This window comes from Mixophyes fleayi, chromosome 6, assembly GCF_038048845.1.
Source record: "Mixophyes fleayi isolate aMixFle1 chromosome 6, aMixFle1.hap1, whole genome shotgun sequence".
Lineage (NCBI taxonomy): Eukaryota > Metazoa > Chordata > Amphibia > Anura > Limnodynastidae > Mixophyes > Mixophyes fleayi.
This window is the reverse complement of record NC_134407.1, coordinates 6,139,282-6,161,808: the sequence shown is the minus strand read 5'-3', so window position 1 is coordinate 6,161,808 and position 22,527 is coordinate 6,139,282.

Genomic DNA, 22,527 nt, shown 5'->3' with positions numbered 1-22,527 from the left:
TCTGTCCCTGGGCTTTGTTACATTGGATTTTTTCCCATTCTATAAATGTGGCATTTCCTAACCAAGAGAGCTTGTAATATCTTTTATGCTTCTCCATAGATGTCTGTGGTGTTTGACTGCTGCACTTTTCAAAAGGCATCTCTCCAAAACTCTCCTTAAAAATTCTGAGTGAAACCAATTTTGACTCATTACTGTTCAACAGACAGTTACAATATCTTGTTGACTGGAAATCATTTGAAAATGGTCCTTGTTAATGGTTATCATCTAATCAAAAAATGTCATCTTAATTATCCTCTTTAACCTGACCAGGGTCATGTAGGGGCTAGCTGTAGGGAGAGGTAGTCACATACCGGATGCCATTAGACCAAGTTGGTTGTCTATTCTCTGTTTAATCTCACATCCACACAAATTCTTGGAGTTGTGTTCCTCTCTAGGCATGAGTGTCCATCCATTGGATCTTTATTTACTCCTGTTTTGTCTGCTACCTTGGTAAGAGGGGGAATTGTTTTTGCACCTCTCAGTACAGTATAATGACTGCAGGGGGTTACTGTACTTCCCAGAAGTTATGCATGAGGTTCCGCAGGAGTTAAGGCAGCACCGAGGATGGGGAGTGCTCAGAGGTCAGCCCAGCTGGCTCCTTTCCACCCTCTAATCAGAATTCAGATTCAAGAAGCTCTGTAAAAAATGAATGATGTGCCCTGCTTCCATGCTTTATAATTCTTGTTTTGTGAGTCTTTGGGAAAACTTAATTGATTTATGGAAGACAAAAAATAAAACTTGACTTTCTCCTCACAACTATTCTAGAAATAGCAGCGAAGTTTAGTGTAATGCTTTCTGCATAACTACTGCATGTAGCTGTTAGGTCATCTTTTTTATAACTAAAATGAACATTTATTTAGCCAGATACATTAAACTCTCGGCAGAAGACCGAACGATACCCACTTGGTGCCAACCAGCACATGGGCCTCTCGAAAATCTATGTGTAAGAGGGTTGATAAATTCATAGAAACATAGTTTGATGGCAGATAAGAACACATCTGGTCTGCTCATTTTTATTTGCACAAAAAAAACTCAGACCCTTAGGTATTTTCAGATTTTGGATAGCATTATGTCTACCCTAAGCATGTTTAAATCCGTTACCCCATTAACCTGTACCACCCTTGTTAGAAGGCTAGTCCACATATCTGTCTGTGAAGTGATTCTTTCCCAGGGTTTCCTTAAACCTGCCACTTCCAGCACACCGCCACTTTGCCTACTGCCTTCTTTGTATCACTATCACATTCCAGTCACTTACATTATATATATATATATATATGTATATACATACAGTGGTAGAAATGGGAGTATACGGGGGTATGTCATACCGCCACTTCGCCTACTGCCTTCATTGTAACACTATCACATTCCAGTAACTTACATTCCCATTACATTTTCCATACCACCACTTGTAAATATCCAATTTGACCACTGCCTCATCCTTGGTAAAATGCTTTTTTCTTGTGTCTTGTTAAAAAATCTTTGGTGTATAACTTTTTTCCTTTCCCTCTCTGCTCCAAGCATTTTTTGGCATTAAACTGTAGTTGCCGCTTTTAGGACCATTCCTCTAATCTATCTAGAATGATCATTAATAATTTGAATCACCCTTTTGATGAGTTTACATATTTTGGTGTCAACTCCAAAAAAGGCAGACTTGCCCATCAATACCAGTAGCAATGTCACCAATAAATACATTGTAGATGAATGATACAAGTACTGTACATATTTTTTGCAGTACTTCAATAGTAACCTTTTCCTTTTGAATGCATGCACGTCTACATTTCCATGTCCATTCATGAACCAATATGATATCCACTCAACCACCTTTGAATCCATCTTGTGCAAACTAATTTTTTAATGCTCATTGACGGGGGGCAAAAGCCGTAATAATATCTGTGGGGAAACATGGTATTAATATCACCTCAACCTGTCAACTGCAGACTATAAAACATACTTTTTCTAGCCCTCTGGTTCCCCATATTTCTCAGTCATATTTAGACTTGTCTATATTCTATTTTATAAGTAGTAAAAGGTCTGCCAGCATGCTTCATTATCTTGCAGACTAGTCCATTGTTTCAGTCTAGGCAACGGATCATTGTGCACCAGTCCTGTACATCACACCAGGTGGTCTCTTGTCTTTGTTTAGATGTGAGCTCGATGTTTGTTGGCAGCGGACTGCATTGTGTATTTAAATGTAAATGTGTCTGAATTGTGATTTCTCCTGTTTAAACAAACTCTGCTGTATAGCCACAGAACAATACCTGCCCCTAATTAAATCAGGAGTGACTCATCTGCTATCCCTTTGGCTGTATGTTTACCTGTGAAAAGGTAAACACAGAAAAGGACCAATCAGGCAGGTACTGAAATTGCTGATGAGGTTATTTTTGGGCTTAAAAGAGAGCTCTAGAGGACAGCAAATGGGCATTCACTAAAAAGTGATATCTGAAGTCAGGCTGGCATTGAGATATAGATCTCTGCCCCGGACAGGAAAGGGACAATTGGTCCCTGGAGCACTGCCATTGCCCTGAAATACCTCTCCAGGTCATGGGGAGCTGTGTGTCCGCTGAAAGCAGAGTGACAAAAACTCAGGGCCGCTACCTTTGCTGGTAGCCTTAAAGGAGAGAGGGGAGAAGCTTGGATTGATAGACAGCAGTCCCTAAAAGTGACAAGGATACTGGTGAGGTGTTTTCATTATACCCTGTATGTTGTCTGTGCCAAACTGTAGTGTTATTTGTTGCAAGTTATTGTTGTTATTTAAATATGTTTATCGCTGTTTTGTGCTACCATTTTGTTACATAAACGTATTTGTTTTATTTCGGATATTTTGAACCTTGGGTAGGTACCGGGTAGGCCAGCTGTGCGGCGCAGAAGGTTATGTTAAACCCGGTATCCTCACAATATCTAAATAAGCTACATCTACAACTACTCCTTCACCTTAGTCACCCAGTCAAACAAAATCAATCCAATTTGTCTGACATAATCTTTCTCCACTACATCCATGCTGCAAGTTGTTGAACTTTAGATATTCTACAGTTTTTTTCATCAGAGTTACCATTATTCTCCCACTACTGGTGTCAGGCTCACTGGTCTGTAGTTGCAGGCTATTATGACAACTGTTCATTAGCTAGTTGATTAACTCCATCATTGGTGTAACCAGCCGCCCTTTAAAATCTTTTAATATTTTTGGATGTATCCCATCTGGCCCCTTTATGTCCCCTACTGCAAATACTGAACAAAAACACATATTTAGATGATCTGTCTAACAGATAAGTCCCGTCATGTCCTCTCCGGCTCACAAGACCACTCCATTGACAACCCTCCTTTACTTTGCACGAAGAGCACAGGATTGCCATTCCTGTGGAGGGGTGATAAATCAGGCCAAACTCAGTGTGTTTGGCACCCAAATTACCCCAATACCAGATAATTATCCTTCCGAAATTGTTAGAGCCCTCAAATGTGGCAGAAAATGGGGTGGGAAAATTACTGCTTTTGACTTTTATGTGCCCATCATTCCGAACGCACTAACAAGCTGGAATTTATCTAGCTGGTCGACCAGAGGGTTGACTGGCGATATCTCAACCAGTATGGCAAGTCATGCATGTATCCAAAATGAAGGATGAGCCTGGTGAAACATCAGGAACCACCAGTGAGTGGCCACAATAAGGGATATAGTTCGACCAACCGGCGTCCCACGCAGTGAGCTAATAAAGAGACTCTGAGATAAGTATTTGGCAAAATTATTTTGGTCGCAGCTTTATTAAACCCTTCCAAACTTGGCAGACAAGCGGAGTGCAAGGCTAATACAATTTTCTACCTTTTCCAGTTCCATCTGGAAAACTAGGGTGTGTTCTGCCCACCATGTAGGCACCGCAGCAACGTATTCCGGAGACCAGCCCCGTTGGCATAAATCACCCTCCAATTGCTGCCACCTGGCACACCGCCTGTATTGGCCCAACCGTTGAAGCTGGAACCAGGCGTGCTTACTGAAAAACTATGTATAATAAGTTCCTTCTCCCTCTCCTTTAACTACCCTCAACTTGTCCTGCCTCCTGTCTCGCCCCCTGCCCCCTCCTTTCCCTGAGTGGCTACCTGCACTGCTCAGGTGTAACAAAATAGGACGGACTTTGTTGTCTGCACCCCTCTTTCTTCATGTCACTTGCATCAGGCCGCCTAGCGACCCTCCTCCCCTATTCCTCTTCGGCACTATTTCCGCACCTGCGATTCCTTTCAGCAATCTGGTGGCCAACAGGGGAGGTGAGATATTTATCTCTGCTGCCACCCCCAAAATTCTAACCGTTAACCCCTTCTCCTTCTTAATCACCTCAAACTCTGGTCTAAGTATTGGCAATCCTGGGATCAGCACATTGGATTTCTCACATTTAGTTTGGTCAGATAAATGCTAACCACTTCCATTGTCATAGAATTGTTGTGGCTCAAATCATCATGGCTGCTCCCAGTCTGTAACATAAGAGATGGTAAAAGTAATATACAGTAAGCTATAAATAAATAAAAAGTCTTTCACATGTATGACATTCTAGATCAGTGTTTCCCAAACCCGGTCCTCAGGGCCCCCTAACAGTGCAGGTTTTCCAGGTGACAAGGGAAATAATTACATCACCTGTGGATCTGTTACAATGTATCAGTCAGTAATGATTACACCTGTGCTCCAGCAAGGAACTATGCACTGTTAAGGGTCCTGAGAACTGGGTTTGGGAAACACCATTTTCGATCTAACGTAATACACAGGTGCAGGATTGAGCTAAATCCAGACAAGCAGATATTTCAATAATGTAATTGTTAGTTACCTATACCAGCTCCTGAGAGGCTCAGCCTCCTCTCACCAAGCATTCACGTGCTCCCAACCTGTGGATTCATCTATTTGTTGCATGTGACCCTGGTTCAGTTAGCAACAATAGTTATTGGTATACTGAGTTCACATCTGGACTTGCAACAGTAATTAAGTTGCACCATATTGCTAAGTATCCTGTGGCCATTGTGAATCCGTTGTAATCGTTTTCCCAACAAACACTGACGTGATGAATTCAATGACCATAAGCAACGACAGCCGATCTGAACGTTTATGCATATATAATTTACGGAAGTTTATAGCCTGTGTATCTTATGTAGTATATAAAGTAATCTAAAGATGTCGATAGAACAGTGCCACCCAGTGGCCAAATGTTTGGGGATGTTTCTGAATACTTGAGTGGAATGACCGAGCAATCAAACCTAATGAAGGTTTAAAATGTTTCTGCTTAAATCTTAAGTTTGTTATTTATATCATGTGAATACCAAATACAATTCCATCTTGAAATGCAGTTTCTAACTGAATGATTTCATGTAAGTGGGTGTGGCCTGATCATTGAGTGTCATTCAAGAGCTGAGCAGATCAGGTGGTGATGACAGGTATTCCTTACTTGTATCAATGGATGTATGTCTTATAATGTATATGCATTGCTGGTCATTATAACGTGAAAGTGTTATATATTTCAATACTGGTTACTTGCTCCATGTCCTTCAGCTCCTGATTTGCAGACACAAAGCTGTAAGCTCTGCAGCTTGATCTAATTCAATCTTGTGGCATCTTGAGGGTTCCATTGTGTTCCCAGACAGCACTTACTGGCAATGCGAAAACAGAAAGTCCGTCTAGTAGAGAGAGAACATTGCTTCCTTTACATAAAACAAAGTCATTAAAAGCTAATTGCAGTCTGCACAGTATATATTCCACTCACTGACGTTTTACAACGGTTTGTTACACAATGCATTAGTTTTACATTAGAACGACACATTCGGGTCAGTGTTTAAATGGTATCATGTCATAGGGTCCCCGGCCTCATCCAGGGAACACTTAGTAATGCATTAATCGTCAGGAAAGCAGCCAATATCTGTTATTGTAAAGGGAAGCTTGTAGCTGACATGAAGGAAAAGCAGCAGAATAATACTGCAGACACAGAGAGAGGAGTCACATTATTTCCTGTATTCACAAGGATGACTGTGTTCAGTTATTGCCCTTCAGAAGCACAGCACACAGGCTCGATTGGCCCACAAGGCGTATTCAGCTGGGCCATACTACAGTGAGAGAGCCAACAGACCGCCTCTTCTGCAGCACCGGCTGACCAATCACTGCTGGCTGCTGATTTGGAGAAGAGCATACCGCGCAGAGTGATTGTGCGCATTCCAATACAGCTACAATGTGACAAATGGAAATTAAACTGCATATAATTAGTGCAGGAATTCCAGGTGCCATTGGGGCAAGAAAGGGTGTCAAGTTATACGTACTTATTCTCATGAAAAGTCTGGGGTCCTCCCAGACTCCCAGAAGTGTAGACCACACTTCCGGATCCAGCCTCTCATCTTGTTAAGGCTAGATATCACAATTCGCGCCAACATAGCCCCCACCCCAGCAAAGTGCAGACATATCAATCCCCCCCCCCCACTCTTGCTCTTTGGACGTCCCCCCTGGGATCTCCCGAAGGGGAGGTCTATAAAGGGGCCAGCCTGTGTGAGCGGGACCCTGGTGTCCTGTTGTATACGGAGTTACTGCGGACTGTGAGAGTGGTGGAGAAAGGAGTCCTGCACAGTCCAGAGTAATTCTATATTCAGTATATATAAACCAAATGCAGTGAAACTACATGTCCCAGCAAGCCATGACGGATTTAGATATGCTGGATATAGAATGAGTGTGATGGAAAAATGCATCTATAATACACAGAATTATATATCCAGTATATAGAAAACAGTAAAAAAAAATATTATTTTAACATGTATTAATTGTATCAGAGAGGTTGTAAGTTTTACTGATGATGCCTATTACACACAGTCAAGCCATGCCATGCTCTCTTAGAGCTGCACTGAGAGGCCGTGGAAGAACTTTAGGTTCTGAAAATCTATGAGATAGTAGGTCTGGGGTGTCTTAAGGGTTTGGGGGTCCAGCTGAGTGCAGGGGTATTTAACCATAACCCCAGTTTGCTGCATAAGATGATAAAGCCAAGTTCCAGCAGGAGCTCCACAGGCAGACAGACATCTCGCTCATCATCAAGCCAAGCAACATCATTCAACTGTTTATGAGAATCTGTGGCTTCTGGTCATAATAACATCGACCTTTACCTATCGTCTCCTGGTCACAAATGAACTTTCCACACTGGACCAAACTCTGACAGCTCAGATGTAATTTGTTTGTGGAAAACTATATGTTCTGGGACATTGGATGTACTTTGTACCAGTGGGTGGTCCAAGCTGTCTAGCTCAGGTTGAATGGGTTCATCTGGTGGGTAAAGATCAGCCACCTGTGATCCTCTTTCTTCAGACCAGTAGAGGAGAGGCTGGTATTCACCTCAATAAATCATGGTTAGGGCGTCTTATAATTAAACAAAATAGTTGTTTCCAAAATGGACGTCTCCTTCCTTTCCTCTTTGTTTCCACTTATTCCCCTTCTCCCATTCAATAATTATTAGGTTGTACCTTTCCAACTGGAGTTTTTACCAAATACTTTGCTTTCATTTACTCCCCTATAAATGTCACCATCTTGCCTCACAGATCTATACACCCCGGCGTAAAACTAGACACTGCGGAGTGACCGCTTTGAACTTCATTAATTACTTCCTGTGGTTTTCACCAGGGCTTGCAAGACACATTTTATGTTCATTGCCCTTTGATATGACACATACCTGCTCTGCCTCCACTGCACAGTGCATAGTGGTTCTGAGTTGTGGTTAAGGATAACGATAATGGCTATTTCCGATTTAGTGATATAAAACCTTTAACTAAAGACGGAAAGGAAGGAAAACTAAGAAACATAATTAGTAAAACTTTCAGGTTGGCATATGTAAAGATACATTTAAGTTGTCTAAAGGTGCAGATACCTTAATAAATAGAATAATGGTAATTATCTTTCTCTGGTGCTATAATCAAAGAATAAATATTTAATATGAATCCCTCTAGACATCAGTCATATCTCGCATCTTGTATGATACATCCAGGTTACTGCAGCAACAGCTAAGAAACAAACTGCGGAGATAAATTACAATCAAGTGTAACTGGTTATTAAAATACTTCTTCTTACTGATCATTTTGCTGTTGCCATTTTATTTCAAGAGGCTCCTAGACGCAGGAGTACGGACGCTCCGAGCGATGTCACAGCCGGGCAGCGCTCTCCCACCGGAGCTCCCAAAACTGATTTCTAAAACATCAACAATTAAAACATAATTGCAAATATAAATACAGCGCACGATTCCGTTTATCACTTTTGTGTTTTCAATTCTCCTTTGTCTCCAGTTCCCAAAGCTTCCTTCCCTCAGCAGGGTTAGATTGTATTGACTAAGACAAGGCTCTCAGCTCCTTTGTCATGTTATTAAATTAGCACCAGATTATACCGCTGTGCTCAATCAAATCATCCAACACTTATTTATTTTCTGAAGTTTTACAAGGGACTTTAAACAGCCAATAAACTTAATATGTAAGTTTCTGTACCTAAACAGTGAGATGAGTTACTGATGGCACAGACACATATGAAACCTATGCAGACTGAGATCTAGACCAGTTGGCGTAGGGTATCGTGTTCTGTGCCCGCCACTGACCCCAGCCCTGCAAATGGATAGGCGGTAGCGGGGTGTTGTAACGTAGGCTGTTTGCGCCATTACGAAAGTATGTAGATCGGGAAAAAGACGCATTACACCTGAGGAAGCCGTATTATTTGTGGGTGGTCAAGTGCAGTTGTAAATAGCGGGTGATGGTCTCCGACACTAGTATACCGCCCAACTGTCCCGATTTTGGCGAGACATCCCGATTCGCAGGCCGCAAAATTGACGCGGCTTAAAAGGAAAGTGGGTGGAGTTTTGTCTAACTATGTCCATCTGTGGGTGGAGTTTAGTTGTAGCAGGGGCGTGGCTTACTTTGTCCCACTTTCGGGATTCTAAATCTTGGGAGGCGTACATTAGTACACTGCTTGGGGCTTTATTCCTCGCTCACCTGTATGTTTTGCTTTCGTGTACATGTTTAACAATTTTGTGTTTTGTATATGAAACGGTGAGTTGCTTCTGCTGTATTAGAGACAGGCCCGGCGCTCCCATTAGGCAAGGTTAGGCACTTGCCTAGGGCGCCGGGCTCTGGAGGGCGCCACAGAATACTAAATGACTTTAAAACTGTGCGGCGACCGCTGACCATGCCTGTCACGGCCGCCGCACAACATTCAGATGCACGGGGAGGGGGGAAGAGGCTATTTTGTCACCACCGCCGCCTCTCTGCTCCGTCTCCTCCCCTCCACTTATTAGTGTCAGTGAGTGGAGGGGAGGAGACGGAGCAGAGAGGCGGCGGTGGTGAGACAAGGTAAGGAGAGACGGGGTGAGGGGGGAGGAGGGGTGAAGGGGGCAGGAGGTAGGAGGGCGGCGATTTTTGCAGGGGGGGGGCGGGCGCACTTTTTTAAAATGCCTAGGGCGCCGTGGACCCTAGCACCGGCCCTGATTAGAGAAGGGTTTTTTTGTTAGTTTTATTGATGCAAAATGCGTTTGTGGGACATAAAACAAATGTATAAAAATGTGGGAGCAAGTGGTACATAAGTGACGTGTGCCTGGTGTATATGCTACAGGTTCGCACCTGCACAGATCTTAAGCAGCGAACGGCTCAGCATATAGACGTAGATGCACTATTTTTATGCACAACTTTTTTTTTTTTTCAGAGTAAACTACCTTCATTTTGCAGCCAACTTTGTGTAAGGCCCATATAGGAGTAAAAGTTCTAATACCTTGACAGAAGTTTATATTCAACTTTGTATTTACACTTATTGTGTGCCAGCTATTGTTCTCTGATATCAGTCATTTACTATTGACTAAGGTTTTTTTTTATTAAGATGCGTTTTCCCCAAAACACAGGGTTTACATGTTATTTGATATGCAGTTTGTAAATCGCACCTTGAAAATCCCATAACAAAACCGCGCCGCAAGCCTCTACTTGGGCAACTGCACCTAGGCTTCTGCCATTACTCCCAACATTAGTCTCTCTGGCAGCGGCATGAGGGGGTGGCCACTGAAGGATGGGGGTGTGACCACTGCACAATGGGGGCGTGTCCATGGTACAATAGGGCATAGTTACACCCTCGGGGCATGCCTAGTACTTTTGAAGTGCTAGACTAACCTGTACTCCCCTCCAAACACCATTTACGGCATTCATTCCCCTCTGCTCTCCCATGCAGAGCAACTGTGAACAAAGCGCCTTCCAACTTTCCCCCCCAAGCGGGACAAATCTGTCCCAATCGGGATGGCGGGACCGAGCCCTCAAATCGGGACTGTCCTGCCTAAATCTGGACAGTTGGGAGTTCTGTCTGCATTTATGGAGTAAGATGGCATTGGTAGCATTTTTGCACCGGGAGTGCCAGGAAGAACCTCAGTGTTATTAAAAACTAGGCTGGTTTCCATTATCACAGGAGGATCTAACCTTATTATTTGGGTCTATTTACTATTTGGGCTCAGTACGCTGCGATAGGTAACATAAGATTTCACAGCATAATGTTGCGATACATAATATTGGATCACAGCTATTTACCATGAAGGGGCAGCTCTGAGAACCCCAGCAAAGACATTTTATTCTTCTCAGGCAGCCTAACGCTGCCAGCGCACATACGGACCTGACCCGGCGGGGGCTCATGCAAATCTTTTCTGTCTTTCCTGGACCTCATAGGAACAGGAGAGGTAGCGCCACCCTGAGATGGCGAAAGGACGCAGCGAAAAGCAATGATTTCTGCTGCTTTGTAAATCACTAACATCACGTACAATTTTATGTGGACTGCGGAAACAAACAACAAGTAGGATAATGTCTGATTTCTCCAGGTTTAACCCCTTCATAATGGATGCGATGGCCATTTAATGTAGAAAACTGCTGCTTTCTCTGGGTTTATGGCTCATTGCACCCTTGTATATTCACCCCAAAGTGTGACTAGCCCAGTGTGGTGCTGGTTACTTTTTCTACAGGCGGAGACCACTCTCGTTGTCCCATTTATTTAGCGGTAAATAGCCAGGCATGAAGATCATGATAGTATTAATTAGCGTAATCTCTACTCTATGCGCCGGAGCCCATCTTTGATGTAGTCACATCTATGAGCTGTATATTAAGCAGGTATCTTAAACACATGCAGATTACCTCCGCGGTTTGACTGCGTCCTACTCTAGATAAATGGACAGTATACTTTTTTTTTACGCCTATGTCAATAAAACTCCTGTACTAGTGTCTGTTAGGTCTCCTTTGTTCCGTTTCGGCCTGGTCGGTATAACGCAGACGTTGCACCATAGACAGCGAGAATATCCTACTGCCTTCCATCCATTTGCTTCAATTAAAATTTGATGTTGTCATCCATCTCTCTTTCTGCACCTGTCAAAGCCTGGATTGGAAGAAGGGCAAATATAATGATGTCCCCGCCAACGTGACCTTACAATATTTAGTGCTGAAACGCGCTGCGCTGTATGGAAAAAAAATTAGAGTATAAACAATGAATATTTACAAGCGATACAGTACACGCACAATACAAAGCTGCTATTCAATGCCACATTGTATACTACTGTATCTTAATAATTGATGTAATATGGATACGTAGCGTTCCGGTTTCCCCAGGGTGGTACAGATGTACTGACAGTTACTATAGATACACTATCTGAACTGGCTGCATGAAGATTTAATGGCTATTTCAAGGCTAATGTACCTGTCAGTCTTCATGCCATGGAACATGCTTAGTGTTAGCTGGGATTGGACATAGCTGACAAGGCTCACAGCTGTTTCTGTTTGTGAACATGTGCGATCCTCATACATGTATTAATGTCATCTCCTGACCAAGGACGCTATCCTGTGATTAATTACTTAAGGTGGATTTACACATTTTCTCAAAGCAGTGCAGGAGTCTGATTTGTCCGATGAAGGTTTTGCATTTGCTGGAGACCACCAGAATCACAGCTCAGGGTTCCAGAATTATTTGTCATTATCTGCTGTTTTCTTACATTAATAGACTGCTCCACGGGACTTCTTCACATATTCTTTATAAAGGATGCAACATTTGTTACCTTTCTGGAAAATTGCATAAGACCACTTACATTCTGGGGACTCATTTAAAGCTTGATGCCTGTCTGGGATTTCTCCATACTGTGCATGCGCACCAAAAATGCGTCCACATACATCTGTGTGTAGAACTTTGCCTATTGTTCACCTTTGTCTACTTACACCAGGAGAGGCGGAGGGTGAAGAGGGGCAACGAGTTAGGCCAAGTACAGTAAGAGCGCGTTCACGTAAGTGCGATACATTTAGACATGGACGTATCCAGAGATACCCCTTTTACCAGCCCCCGTCACTTGCAGGTGACGGGGGGCTGATGTGACAAAAGGCCATGAGGAGGATGAATATCAGCAGCGCCATCGCTCCGCATCCGATTGGCTGATTGCGTGGACCTCCTCCAGTTAATAACGCTTCATTCATTAGCGTCGCAGCTGTATTATGTGAAGTCGCCCCTGTCTGGTCGCGTAATTTAATTGATATTTCCATTTGGACTGCTGCAGGAAAGAAGTTCCCATTTGATTCTTAAACTGAGCACATACCTGTCCACTTCTAAATGGCCCCCCTGGAATGTAGTTATCAGGTTCTGTTCTGTTCTGCATTTATGGCTTCATAGTACAACTCCATGTGTGCAAATTACATCCTCAGTATCTGTCTGGATAACTGCACAGTACCACTTCTTGGTTTCTGTAAGTTGTATGCAATTTTCTGTATTTGATATTGATTTCTATGTGAGGGCAACTGCATAGTAACACTTCTCTTGGTCACTGTGCTGTATATAATTATCTTGTACAAAGCAGAGTCAGATCATCCATTAGACACGTTGGACTGATTACCCTAACCCATTTTTTGTGTGCGGAACAGGTAAAAGGGGGCCCAAACCAATATCGTGTTAGGGCCCATGGGCTCTTTATCAGGCTCTGGTACAAAGGAATGGCTATACAGTTATATTTGTTTGCCTTTAGCAAATTGTGCATTTTAGAAACTGCACATCAAATAGCATGAATGCTTGAGGTTTCGTGAAACTAGAGTTTAGTAAATCTAAAGAGCTTTTGTCAATCCCAGCACTTCTGTTAATTGTTACCTTACTGGAGTCTTGGTGTAGAATTGTGTATAATTTGTGGCTCTTGCTCTAGTCTAGCAGAATTACTTTCTTTGCATGAGTAACCATTTGGTGTGCTTTTCTTTTGAAACATGTACATAGGCCTTGCTTCCAAGTATTCGAATATGTTGCAGCTCAAACTTCTTTCTGTTCCATTATAAATGATTTTGAAAATAACAGGTTGTAATGATTGCTTTACTTCAATATGTTGGCATGCATTAAAGAGCATACGTCTATTTTCTTTCACAGAGAGTATGTTTCCTTTTCTGTTTTTTGGGGTTGTATGTAGAGATGCTCACTGACCCCCGTGAAGTGATCATGGTTTTGGTTCTGGATCTGCATTAGCTTTGTGTTTTGGTTTTGGCAAAACCGCCCTTGTGTATTTTGGTTTTGGATTTTTTAGAAAAAAATCCAAAAATATGCTAAAATCACATAATTTTGCTCTTTTTTTTTTGTTCCTACATCATTATTAACCTCAATAACACTAATTTCAAGTCATTTGCAGTAAATTTAGACCACTTCACAGGTCAGAATATTATTTTCATACACTTTCAAACAAAGACTGCAGCGACCTGGCTGGATGGTAAGCGACAGAGCAATGACACAAACACACGGCAGTTCCTAGCACATCTAGGAAACATTGGCACACAGCAGTGGCAGAAAAGAAAAATGGGGGTCCGCCCTCCCTCCCATCCCTCGCTATGTTGGATTTTAAAAAGGAATTCAAAACACGCGAGATCCGAGATCCGACGATGTCACGATGACGTTTTGCCTCGTTTTCAATTACGAGGGCGCGCTACAGGCTCGGCTCGGTACTCGGATCCGCTAAGTTCGGGTGTGTTCAGTTCTCGAGGAACCGAGCCTGAGCATCTCTAGTTGTATGATACTGCGGTTTGGAACACAATTCTGCTTTTTTTCAACATGGTTTATGTTTTACCACTTTGTGTGTTTAGTGCCAAACTTGTTGATTATTTGAGCAAGACATTCTTCAAGCTTCTAAGGTACGTCATCCTAGCTGTGAAATATGTAAACTATTGTGCATTGTGACTCATTCTCTATGATCATGAGAGAATACTTCTTCCTTCCTTCCTTCCTGAGGTCTCAATGATCATTGATTCAAATACATCCAGATGGCGTTCAGCACTGCTACTGCTGCTTTTGGAAAATATTTCCTTGTTGCTCTCCCTTTCATCTGGCTGCACTGACAAGAGGTTGCTTTGAAGGCACAGTGAGAGGGTTTGCTTCAAAGATAGCGGCCATTTGGTCTGTGGCACGCTGTTTCAGAGCACAATATCAGTCTCCACCATATAATTCAGATTTTTGAACACATTAGTTTTAAACAGCTTTAGCAACACAGGACAAAAATGTCAATATTTGAAATAAAAAAACAAACACCTAGCACATACTCAGGCCCTCTCTATCAAATGTGTAGCTAAGCCACTCACCTTTTTCTTTGTAGTATCAAAATATACAAGTCCGCACTGCTGAATACCCCGCTCAGCCAGCTACTGTGACCTCTAAGCATGCTTCCAGTTATCCAAAGACAGGACTCCACCGTCCACTGTAGCAGTCTTGCTCTTCTGTAGTACAGGACTCTCCAGGGCTGCTGTCTGGCGTAATCCAACTCTTGGGGAACAGACTACCTATTTTTTACTTATACTTGGGCCTGTTTCTTCTCTCTAGAGTTCCTGTCTGGCAGAATACAGAAGAGACCACTTGTCCATCTCCAACTAGTCCTCCATCTCAGTTCTGCTGTGACCTGCAGGACACACCCCACTGCTCCCCACCTTGGCATACGCACCATCTGGCGGTTAAGCCTAAGGAAAGGAGAGACACTATTACTTGCAAGAAGAGCTACCATAGAGACTTGCCACGAAAGAGCCTAGCGCTCGCTAAGTAGGAGCCTGATGTTTCACTTCATGCGCACACAAGGGCCCTGTTGCCTCAACACATGAACACAAGGGGCCTGGTGCCCTCCCTCTGGTGCCCAGGGCCTTGTACCCTACTATGTCAGAGGCCTTATAGCCGACCTAATATGCCGGGCCTAGTGCCCTGTCTCCCAAAGGGGCCTATTAATATCTGCTCATCCTACCTGCTGCTTGGACCTTGTGCCCGCTGCTGTGGGAAGAAACATGGGACAGAGATAGGATGGTGCAGGCAGGGGCCCGGTAGAGGGTGTGCCCATAAGTTCCTTACCTGGTTCCGGGCATCTGTTGGGTCTTCCTCGCTGCTCTCCACACTGCCACCGTCCTCAATGCCAGGCACAGACTTCTTCTTCTGTTCCGGCTCTTTTCCGCTTGATCCCAGCATCTTCTTAGTAGAGTAGCTCTCAGCCCTTACAAGGGCTCCCTGCCGCTGCTACCTTCTGCTCTCTGACGCCTTCCACTTCTTCTTTTCTTCCTGGCTGCTCTGCGCAGTCTTCTCTCTTTGCTGTCTGCTGATGGACTGCCAATATGGTGGTGCGCAGATGCTTATATAACCTCTGTCACACGGAGTGATGCTGCTAGCCTGGATAGGCTCGCCCAGCACCAAAAATTCAGAATGTCGGGCGGGGGGTTCTGATTGGCTCCCCCTTTCACCCAACAAGGAACCGGCAGCGAATCGCACTAGATTCACTAGATTCACTGTTGAGGACCCGTATGGAGGGACTCACTGGGCCTCGGATACCCAGGTGAGTCCCCAGCACTGTTACCCCAAAGTTTTGTCTTTTAAGATTATTCTACTCTGGGCAAATTGTCACTGTTTGTGCTCTCTGTTTTCTGCTTGTACCTATCGACAAACTTGCCTTTCACATAATCTAATGTGAGCTGTTGCTGGTCAAGCATCAATTAATTATTAGCGGTCTGGGAGACCACTGAGTAGTAATCTCGATACATGGAAGTCAGTTATTTCTTCTCCAATATCTCATAGATGCTACAATTTCCAAGGTGATTCTCATGCAGTGCTGCATATGCTGTCCCTTAATCAGCTTAGTATCATATAGTTCTCTTACTAAATACAATTTATTGATGATATTCACTCTTTCATTCACTTTCTGTTTTTCCTCCACATATAATTTGCAGTTTCATATTTACATATGTGCACAATTTCATCATCATCCGTGCTGTGCGATGACACTTTGGGCTTTTTGATCTTCCTCGAAACAAAAATTCTGGGAGTGCAATAGGCCTGGCCTCTAGTTTGTATACCTTTATGTACTGCGTCTTCAGTTTAAACTTCCAGGATTGGTAGTTCTGTCAGATCGGCCTCTGTAAACATCATTAAATTGCTAGCTGTAGATAAATTATAATATTGTCCATGTTTGTTGACACTAGAGTATTTTATTATTGATTTAATCTTACATGGTGCTCCTTACGCTGCAGCAACAAACGTCTTTGTTCTGTCGTTTTCTAGTTTCCTGTCTTCTCTTCCCCCTTTTTTTTTAAAAAAAAAACCCAAAATGTTATTAACAACTTTATTAGCAACAAAAGTAAAATGACATAGAGTACAGTAGTTGTAGCAATAGGTATACATATAAACATTATTGTAACATACACCATTTGTATAAAACCACTCTCTGTTTCAAGCATGCAGGATAAAGATGCAACATTGTATTATAATCATGTTTGAATGAAAATAGTATGTATGAATGTTCTGGAAGTTATGTGGACCATGCACAAGATTCATTCCCTAATATAAAACAGTAGATTATGTTACAGTATCTTGCTTGTAAATGTCAGCGTGCCCTTTAAGCTATGCAGTACAGCTTGTTTGCGGATTCTGCCTTTTTATATGGATAGTCTTGCTTCAAAATCCCACTCTGCTGAAAACGTGAACACCTGCTCTCCAAACAAAATAATGGATAATTACCAGCTAAACAATATTGACTAAATGCACTGAGAATTAAGCTGTTTCTAAGGTGTTTGCGGATTTCTGATGTGAGATCGTTATTTGAATCAATGGCTGCTAATTCTGTTCAGTTCTCTATATGGCTCTTCAAGATAGACAAGCTTACCATAACAGTCCAGTGTTAAAGGAGAATCAACAGCCAACTTCAGCTGAGAAAATAGAATTTATAGTTCTTACGAATACAAAAACAGAGATCTGCAATTAACAATACAGGCTGCTTACGGGCACCTAACCAACCTTCGTATCCCCCTCTCTCCCTCCCTACCTGCTCTCCCCTGTGCCTTATATCCTGCTTCTCTTGCTCATGCCATACTTCTTGATATTATCTATCCCTGTTCCTGCTCCAAATATTCCCTTTCACTAGTTAATCCACACTTTTACTCTACTTCATCACACTGTGCTCCATCCTTCATCACACTGTGCTCCATCCTTCATCGCACTGTGCCCCCTCCTTCATCGTACTGTGAACTATCCTTCATCACACTGTGCCCCATCCTTCATCACACTGTGCCCCATCCTTCATCGTACTGTACCACATTTTTCATCACACTGTGCCCCATTCTTCATAGCACTGTGCTCCATCCTTCATCACACTGTGAACTATCCTTTATCACACTGTGCCCCATTCAACATAACATTGTGCCCCCGCCTTCATCGCACTGTGCCCCATTTTTCATCACACTGTGTCCCCTCCTTCATCACACTGTGTCCCCTCCTTCATCACACTGTGTCCCCTCCTTCATCACACTGTGTCCCCTCCTTCATCACACTGTGTCCCCTCCTTCATCACACTGTGTCCCCTCCTTCATCACACTGTGTCCCCTCCTTCATCACACTGTGTCCCCTCCTTCATCACACTGTGTCCCCTCCTTCATCACACTGTGTCCCCTCCTTCATCACACTGTGTCCCCTCCTTTATCACACTATGCCCCATTCTTCATAACACTATGCCCCCTCCTTAATCGCACAGTGCCCCCTCCTTGATCGCACTGTTCCCCCTCCATTCTCTACTTACCTTTCTATGATCTTCTTTCTTCTGTCTTCTTCTCTTCCTCTTCTTCCTTTCATCTATGTTCTGGATCCTCTCTGCTCCCTGCTCCATTCTCGCTGACTGTCAGGTGCAACTTCAGCCAGTTCTGACAGTCAGTTAGAATGTATCAGGGAGCCGCCACCGCCGCCAGATGCAGAACTAGCAGGGAAGGCAGGCAGAATGGAGCACCTCTCAGGCATGGCGCTCCCCCACCTTGGCAACCCCGCTTTCCGCAGGCCCTGGATGCTTGTGAATAAGTGGGGCAGAGAAGTGCTGGTACTTCATACCGACACGTACTGCCCCACTTTGAGTACTGCTTATTACTGAGATTAATTACTCTGCAGGGTCTGCATGGGCTGCCCTTTAACCTTGAAAAAGTATCAGGTTGCCTATCACTAATCTACATTGTACCCCCTTATTCCAGTAAATGTCTACTAAGTACCTTCTTATATCTATAAATATTTACCTAGTACTGTCTTCCCCTTATGCCTCTACTTGTCTAAATTGTACTCCATTATTAATTTAAATACCTACACAAAACACCCTCATGCCTCTAAATGTCTACCAAGTACATCCTTATTGTTATTTGCTAAATTTGTACAATGGTGAAAAGATTTGGTAACCTGTACCGACTAATTAGCTTTTTGTTTTAAACAGGATAGCGAACAATGAAGCAGAAATCTGATTGTTTACTATCATTTAGTCAGATCCTGGTTCTCTTATACACAGGGCTATCAGGGAATGGGGTTTCGTGTAAAGTGGGCCACCTGCAAATGGGCTCTAGTGTACACTGGGCTACCAGTGAATGAGCTCTAGTGTACACTGGGCCACCAGTGAATGGGCTTTTGTAAACACTGGGCTACCAGTGAATGGGCTTTTGTGAACACTGAGCTACCAGTGAATGGGCTCTAGTGTACCCTGGGCTACCAGTGAATGGGCTTTTGTGAACACTGGGCTACTAGTGAATGGGCTTTTGTGAACACTGGGCTCCCAGTGAATGGGCTTTTGTGAACACTGGGCTCCCAGTGAATGGGCTTTTGTGAACACTGGGCTCCCAGTGAATGGGCTTTTGTGAACACTGGGCTCCCAGTGAATGGGCTTTTGTGAACACTGGGCTCCCAGTGAATGGGCTTTTGTGAACACTGGGCTACCAGTGAATGGGCTTTTGTGAACACTGGGCTACCAGTGAATGGGCTTTTGTGAACACTGGGCTCCCAGTGAATGGGCTTTTGTGAACACTGGGCTACCAGTGAATGGGCTCTAGTGTACCCTGGGCTCCCAGTGAATGGGCTTTTGTGAACACTGGGCTACCAGTGAATGGGCTCTAGTGTACCCTGGGCTCCCAGTGAATGGGCTTTTGTGAACACTGGGCTACCAGTGAATGGGCTCTAGTGTACCCTGGGCTACCAGTGAATGGGCTTTTGTGAAACTCAAGTGTTTATTCTTGACTCAAGTTAGGAAGGAGGAGCTTTTCTAACAGAGCACACAGAGAGTGACTGACAGCTTGGCAGGCTTTCTTTGTAGAAATAGAATAATGGGAATTTGTGGATTCATATACTGTACAGTGTCAGAGCTACTAATATCACAGCAACTCAGTCTCAGCTTTTGGAACTGTATCAGATACAATCAGGACACTTTCCCAAATGGAGGAGCCGCAGCTATCCCTAACAGGATGGGGAGGTAATACTTAACTTTTTTAGTTACAGCTGCATTACATGTCAGAGTAACACTGAACAGTGTATTTTAACATTTATTGTTGAAATCTGAACATCTAAATTTTAGTTTTGCGCTTATTAAGTCTATAAATGTTAACAAAAAAACTTTTCGTACACACGTTATTATATTGTTAACTAATAAAGTGACATAATTTGTAGAAAATATGAGTGAATAGAATAGAGAGTGAACGGTTGGTCGAGCCTTTCACATAATCAATTTAGTTACAGAGATCCTGGGCTAAAAAATAATGCCCTTCTGTACATCGATTTCAACCCAATCAAAATTAAATACTAAAACGTAACAGACCACAGTTCATTGTGTCATGTTTATATGCAAACAATGAATACAGAATTACTTCTTGCAATTATTAATGCTGAAATACCTTTGCTGCATTCGCAGTCGGCACAGCGCAGCACCGGTCTCTGTCCCTGCAGCTGAGAGAACATCATTAGCATCCTATTCCAGCTCACACAATCCCCTTCCCAGATATCAACTCTAAATAAATAATAAAAAGATCAAACGTTTTATCAAATTAGGATTCAAAATACCCCCTGATACGTTCACCCAGATTTATCCCAGTGCTGCTTGATGCCTTCATCCCATCAGTCTCACTTCCAATATTATTGCAGTGTTCGTTGAATATTATTTCCATATTTTATTCTATACTATACTACTTGTGAAACCACATTTGCACTTATGTGTTCTGAGTGTTCTCTGCAGACGACGATTGAGCTAATTCCAGCTGGCTGTTTTAATAAACCTTGTAAGCAGATAATGTAAAAGCTCCCAATTATTGATCGAGTATGTTCCACCCGCAAGCAGGTCATTACCAGCGGCAGAAGAAGGAGAGGCGGCCTGGTATTGCAGCCAGAAAATTGGGGTTATTAATATGGCGTGATTAGGTACTCAAAGACCAAAAATTGCAGTTAACTTCGAGATGATGATTAAAAATGTAATTAATGATTACAGGCCGAAGGAAAATGTCACAAGGAAAAGCAGTTTCAAAAGAGCTGTTTATAGAAAATATGTAAGGAGAAAGTCTGGAATGCAGTAATTAGTTTGTATCCTGCATTAAAACTCTTGAGGAGAGTTAAGTAGCATTTATCCGGCATCAGTAAGTAATGATATATATATATATATATATATGACCTCTCTCTGTATTTAGAATTGATCAGTATTATATTTATAATGATGGCATGCTTGGTTCTGGGATGAGCTCAACGTGAGCGCTCCTTCATCATCAGTTATTTATATATCTTCACTAAATCACATCAGTCCCTTCCCCATTCTAGCTTACAGTCTAAGTTCCCAAACACACACTGACAGAGAGAGAGAGAGAGATTAGGATCAATTTTGATAGCAGCCAATTAACCTACCAGTATGTTTTTGGAGTGTGGGAGAAAACCCCATGCAAACACAGGAAGAACATACAAACTCCACACAGATAAGGCTATGATCGGGAATCGAACTTATGACCCCAGTACTGTGAGGCAGAAGTGCTAACCACTAGGCCACTGTGCTCCTTCAAATTTGATATGCCACAGCTGCCCAAACATGACGTCATTCGCGACGCTCTATTCTCACTCCCTTTGCCACCCCACCTATGCCAGGCTTCCACAGCCCCCCATATCTCCCCTGCTCCCCCTGTAGGGGGAGCAGGGGATAACCAACCAGAACCAACCAGACTTCTTCTGGCCACAGAGGGTCCTTCACCCATGACAGGCTCCCCACTGCGGTCATAGCCCACCAGCTGACTCCTATCGTGTGCTCTATGCCGTGAGAATATTTATGAACGAAGGTTAGATGTCTCTGCTATAATAGTTCAAGGGCTAAATTCTGATTATGTTTTTATAAAAAATGCTAACTTTTTTTTAACTGCATATTTCAAGTTCCATGTGCTATGTGTATTTCTATTCTTTCTTCTTAATTTGCCTCTGGACGGCAGCTAGAGCAGGAATGGGGGCACTCAGACATGGTAATAACTATGCAGACTCTGGCGCCACTGCCTTCCCTTCGCCAATATCCTCTGTCCCACCTGAGGGGTGCACAGGTCAGCTCTGCTTTGTTTTTGGAGCAGAGCTGCATCAAATGTAATAACTCAACATTACATAGGATGCTAATCTGCTCCAGAGTCCTGGGTCCTATGGATGTTAGTACACAGAGCCCTTAATGTGATATGAGAAAGTGATGTAAAAGTCTATTGTTACCTGCTCTTTTATGGTGTCTCACAGGTGTAGTTCATTGATTTAATGTCAGGATGCAGTTTAAAACTTTGTCAACTAAAGAAAGCAAAAGAATTTGATAGGAGTAGTAGTGATACAGAACATAGACTGTCAGTCTGTACAACACTGCTCCTGCTTGATAGATTTCATGAGCCATTTGCCGTGAAATGAAGAAGCAAGAGCAGCTGAATATTTTTCCAGGTACAACGTGTTCTAGAGGATGTACATTATGTCAGTGATAAAGAACTTATTCATTAATCATTCAAGTCTGTAATGATTGCAGTGTGCATTGTGGGTGCATCTTACGTCATGGAGCTGGTAATGAGAAGAATGGGATTCTGGAACTTTCAGAGAAGTTATTCTAAAATGAACTGTAACTTGTAGTGTGAGTAAAAAGCAGATCATGTGTCCAATATTTATGCAGAGGTTTTAAAACTATTTTTTTAAACACATTCCAAATGCATCAATGTTGAAGTCTTAGGGGCCAAGTGCCTGTTTTTTTTTGG